Source organism: Solanum tuberosum, unplaced genomic scaffold (genome assembly GCF_000226075.1).
Source record: "Solanum tuberosum cultivar DM 1-3 516 R44 unplaced genomic scaffold, SolTub_3.0 scf00009, whole genome shotgun sequence".
Lineage (NCBI taxonomy): Eukaryota > Viridiplantae > Streptophyta > Magnoliopsida > Solanales > Solanaceae > Solanum > Solanum tuberosum.
Window position 1 is genome coordinate 1,169,330 of NW_006238935.1, and position 5,374 is coordinate 1,174,703.

Sequence of the window (5,374 nt, forward strand, 5' to 3'; positions counted from 1 at the left end):
ACAACTCTATCGCGTAAGCTACTTAGCCTTTGAGGATTCGGTATAGCCTAATGAATTTTGGACTGAGCTTACCTGCAAATCTCGTAATGTCCTCCATAAGAGAGACCTTTCAGCAATACCCAATCATCAACATAGAACTTCAAGTCTCATTATCACACAACAAAATATGACTTCTGATAGCTCTAGGCTATCAACAATTGCTCTTGAATACGCTTAACCTGCTCCAATTAGCCCTAACTTACCTACCACAAACCATCCAATGGGGAATGTGCATTACATAATGACTCACGTCTACAATTTGAATGATAAATCTACTAGAAAAGAAGAGTATGTGGTAGAGATACTATAAAAAGGTAGGATAAAGGATAAAATAGGATTATTAAAATATAAGTAAAAATAAATGAAAAGAAATATTAAGGTAATGACACAATCACATCAATTAGAACATTATATTTAAACTAACAATACAATGTAACACAATGGATAATAACCATCCAAACAAGGTGTTAGAACCCCATATAGCAATAGCAGTATCACCAGTATTAGACCATCTAACAAAAATAATTCCTTAAATATATGCGCATGGGTGCGAAAATTCTTCTAAGGCTAGACGACCACTGGAAGACACCCAGAATTGGAGGACACTATAACATTGAGCATTTGTCAACAACGGTCAATTTGGTCTTCACAACGTGACCTCCACGTTAAAAAGGAAGCAGTATTGAACTTGCATTTAATTGATCTTTCTATGATGATCATAAATCTGAAAGCCATTTTTCATATCGTTGAATGTCTTCTGCAGAAAATGTGGGCTGTATTTTAACTAAAGCTTCCAGCAAGTCATCCATCGTAGTTTTCCCTGATATCTTCTGTCTCATCCCATTAAAAGAAGCATCTCTATAGATGTTTGTTAGATCGTCTCCACTGTAACCTTCTGTTCTTTGTGCCACTTGGAAAATATCTAGCCTAGGAGCTAACTGCATTCAATAGTTTGAATGAATAAAACTTTGATTTCAATAATATGCAAAACAATGATAGCTTACCTTGATTGATTTCAAGTTTATCTTTATAAGCTCCTTACGACTCTTAAAATCAGGAAGTGGGATGTAAATCCTCTTTTCTAGCCGCCTCTTACAGTAGCATAGTGAATTAGAGTTGTTTAAACCATCGATCTGAACTAGAAGTTTAGACTTTACCCTTCGGAATTTTTCATGCTCTGTACCAGACCTGACAAATGACTTCAAAGTATTACAACTAAAACTAAAAAATTATAAGTTTAACAAAGGAAGTAATTTTTTTTATGCTCAAATTAATGTTAATTATTGGGCACATGCATAAATGATTTTGTGTGATGTATGAAAACACAAGAGGTAAGTGAAGTAAAGAGGAGCATGATAATTTATTTTGAGTTTTATAGTTTACGCACTGTCGTTATATAAAAATCAGGCTACTTACAATACAAATTACAAAATCTTTATGATAAAACATTAATCGATGACATGATAAAGATAATAATTACATGCAAACTTAGACACTTAAATAGGAAAAGTACTACATTATTTACTTACCCTCTGGCACTGCAAAGAGAATCAATCTCGTCAATGAAAATTGTAGTTGGAGCATAACTACGGGCAATCTCAAATAAGCATTGTGTCAATCACTCACTCTCCCCGTAACATTCTCCACATAATGAACTACAAGAAATATTCAGAAATGTTGTCCCACACTCTGTAGCAATAACTTTGGGCAAGAGTGTTTTCCCTGTCTCGGGAGGACCAAGCAAAAGAAATCCTCTCGAAGGTCTCCGGATGCCCTGAAAATAACATTCAATATTACAAGTTTCATATTAAGTATCTACTATTCGTTTGTTATTGTTCTGTGACTGAAAAATATCTTAGATCATTCAGTTTCAACAGAAAAAACTATTTCCAACTTATTTTCTTAATCACTTGGGAGGACCATATCCACCTCTGACGAATTGTTTTTTATGAGCAAAAATAAAAGGAAATATGAAGTGTGTGTGGTATTTCCCTCGAAGCAAAATTCAGAAAATAATATGAAATATTTCAATTCCTTTCCATTTTTGGTTGGCCGATTTTAAAGATTAATAATAATGAAACTAGAAAATTTGGAAATATTTGGATGATTTTTTAAACATAATATGTCTAAATGTGTTAGTTGAAGCGATTGATATGAAGATGAAAGCTAAGATAGTTATAAGGATAATGACATAATTTTCCTCCTTTTGAAACACCAGAAAATGATGAAAAATAATTTCCTGAAATATCACTTCCCTCATGCATTAGACTACTCTTATTCAGAATCAACAAATTATGTACAGTACCTGGAAATACTCAGGCATCAACAATGGCAATACCGTTGCTTCCTGTAGAATCCTCTTTGCTTCACTTAGTCTGGCAATATCATCCCATTTAACCCCTGAATTTGTGTCCAATATTTCCTTTTCAAGCCTATCAACTAATTCAGGATGAGGTCCATCGTACATTATTGTTGAATCAATGCCTTCTTCATCATTCTGATAGTTTTAAAGGAGGATGATAAGAATATTATAAAGAATACAAAGTATCAGCTTAGTATAAATAGAGTAAAGGAGCTTTTGTGAACTGTCGGTACAACCACTTCTCTAAAAAAATTGCCTAAAAAGGGATAAATGTTCTCAAATAGTATTAAAAACAAATAATGTATTTGTACTACTTGTTGCGTTGTATTTGCGAAATCATACACCAACCCAACAGAGTTAATTCCTCCAGCCTGTAAATGATTCATAAAAAAAGAATTGTAATCTAAAACAAGAAAACGTACAATAACAAATTTTTTGTGAAGGATAAAAATTATTTAAGATTGTACTTTGTTAGAATACAATGTGTGATTTGAGTCTAGATGATGGGCCTGAAAAGCAATATTTATAAAATGTTCTTAGAGACAAGATATTTGTATCACCATGTTTAGTGTGTTTCTATAATTATTTACCATCCCAGCACTGAAAATGTTGTCGATGAGGTTGTTGTTTGAAAAAGTAGAATTATGTGAGTAATTAGTTGCCACTAGACTTGCAACTTGTTGTTGTGCTCGTAATTGTAGTAGTATTTGTTGTACTTGGTATGATTGAAGCATACACTGTTGTTGTTGTACTTGAAGTCCTACAACTGGGAGTGCTTGTAATGATACCACCTGCAAAATTATGCAATGTAAGTGCTCATATCACAAGTCTTTGTGACTTTAGAGTCATACTTTGTAATTTTCTATTGCAGTTAAGGAATTAATCCAATAGTAGTTTAACTCTGCAGACAACTTATATTGATAATTTGATAGATTAATTACATGCTCCAATAGGTTAGAATACAGTGCGGGGTGTTTGGCAGGATCTATTAGAGAAAATAATACATATATTAGCCGTGTAATTATGTAGTTCTTTGTTTAATAGGATTTTCAGCAAACTATGGTATTAGGAATACAAGCATTACTGTTCCTCAATATACCGAAATATGGATAAGAAATAATCCAGGCATTACTGATCACAACATTACTAATAAACTCTATTTCGTATATTCTCATTGACGCTACCAAACAACCCCTCATAGTTTACAAAATTTATGCCGTTCACCATCAAATAACAATGAAAGAACCATTTTTAACAGCAAGCAATTAAGTCTATTCGAATGTATAATGTACGACAACTTAAGAAAACCTGGTGCTGAATTGGGGTCTGAATTTCGAGTGATGGGGTAGTAATAGTATTTGAATCATGATTAAGGTTACGAAGATCATCGGTATAAATGAGACTGAAGCCACTATAGAACAATCCTTTTGAATCAATTAGGACAGAGGGGTAAGTATCCATGTATATTTTAAGGAAAGATAGAACCCTTTGCAAATCGTTATTTAATGTGGGTTCAACGGCAATGATCCATCCAACTAGATCAGTAGTCCCTAGATCTTCATCTTTGTTCTTGTCAAACTTGTGGAAAATTATCTTCATCTTCTCCTCTTTTCTTTTGCTGCTATTAGCAGGATCCACATCCACCACTTTTCCTTCAACAAACTTGTTAACACTAGCTATATATAATAATAATGCTTAACAAAATAATCAAGGTTCAGTTGAGAAATGAATAAACAAGACTTGAAACTATATGTAACATGTATGGGTGGTTCATTTTTTAGGGCTATATATAAGAATTGGAGGATGCAATTGGCAAAGAAAAGGGGCACATTTTTATATTTTTTTTATATTTTTAATGTTATAATTATAGTGGGGAAAAATTTCTTGTTTCAGTCAAACAAAATATTTAATGAAGGCACTCAATAGTCGTATTTGTAATAAAGTAAATATAGAGATATTAACTACTATTTAACTTTTGAACTCATGTCCAAATGAATTGAAAGTTGTTTGACTGTGCGTTGCTTATTCATTGCATGCTTATCCAATTGTATGCTTATTAAATTATAAGTTTATTCAATAGATTTTATAATGGATATTAACAATAAAATGTATTTATAAAACTCCTCATTTGAAATATGTAATAGAGAAATGACTATAATTAATGATATGTGTAAATTAGGAACTAAATATAAAATTATCTATTGATTTCATAAAGTGAACAAGTATTGTTGGACATCCCAAAATAGTATAGTGGACAAGTATTGATGGATATCCCAAAATAGTATAGTGGACAACTATTATTGGACGGAGCGAGTACTATTTTTTAAATTTTGAACTGTTTGTTTGTGCGTTCTTATCCAATTGTATGCTTATTCATTTAATGTTTATCCAATCGTATGCTTATTCAACTATAAGCTTATTCAATAAATTTTGTAATGAACATTTACAGTAGAATGTATTTATAACATTCCTCCTTTAATGTTCATTTAATAGATAACTTGTCTTAGTAAAGATTTTAATAGAAAAAATTCAATAGGAAAAAGTCTTAGGAAAAAAAAAAGGCAAAATACATATATTGGACCCTAAACTTGGCTTCAAATTTTAACTTTGACCTCCAACTTTCATAGTGCACAAATAGGCACTTTAACTTGTATAAAATAGAACAAATAGACACACATGTCCTACATGGCATCCTACATGTCATTTTTTGTCCTACGTGGTGTCCTACGTGTATTGTGTCATGTAGGACTCGTGTGTTTACTTGTTCTACTTTATACAAGTTAAAGTGCCTATTTGTGCACTATGAAAGTTGGAGGTCAAAGTTAAAATTTGAAGCCAAGTTTAGGGTCCAATATATGTATTATGCCAAAAATCAATTGCCGCTAAAGATCTGTTTTGATATAGTGTATATGAGGTATAAATTAACGAAAGAAAAGAAACACATGCATCCAGACAAATAAAATGGGGTGCTTT

At 32.1% G+C, this 5,374-nt stretch overlaps 1 pseudogene; it reads right to left on the reverse strand.

The window, feature by feature from the left end:
• Positions 1-577: 577 nt before the first annotated feature.
• On the reverse strand, positions 578-2,730 carry LOC102590148 (katanin p60 ATPase-containing subunit A1-like; annotated as a pseudogene).
• Positions 2,731-5,374: the final 2,644 nt, after the last annotated feature.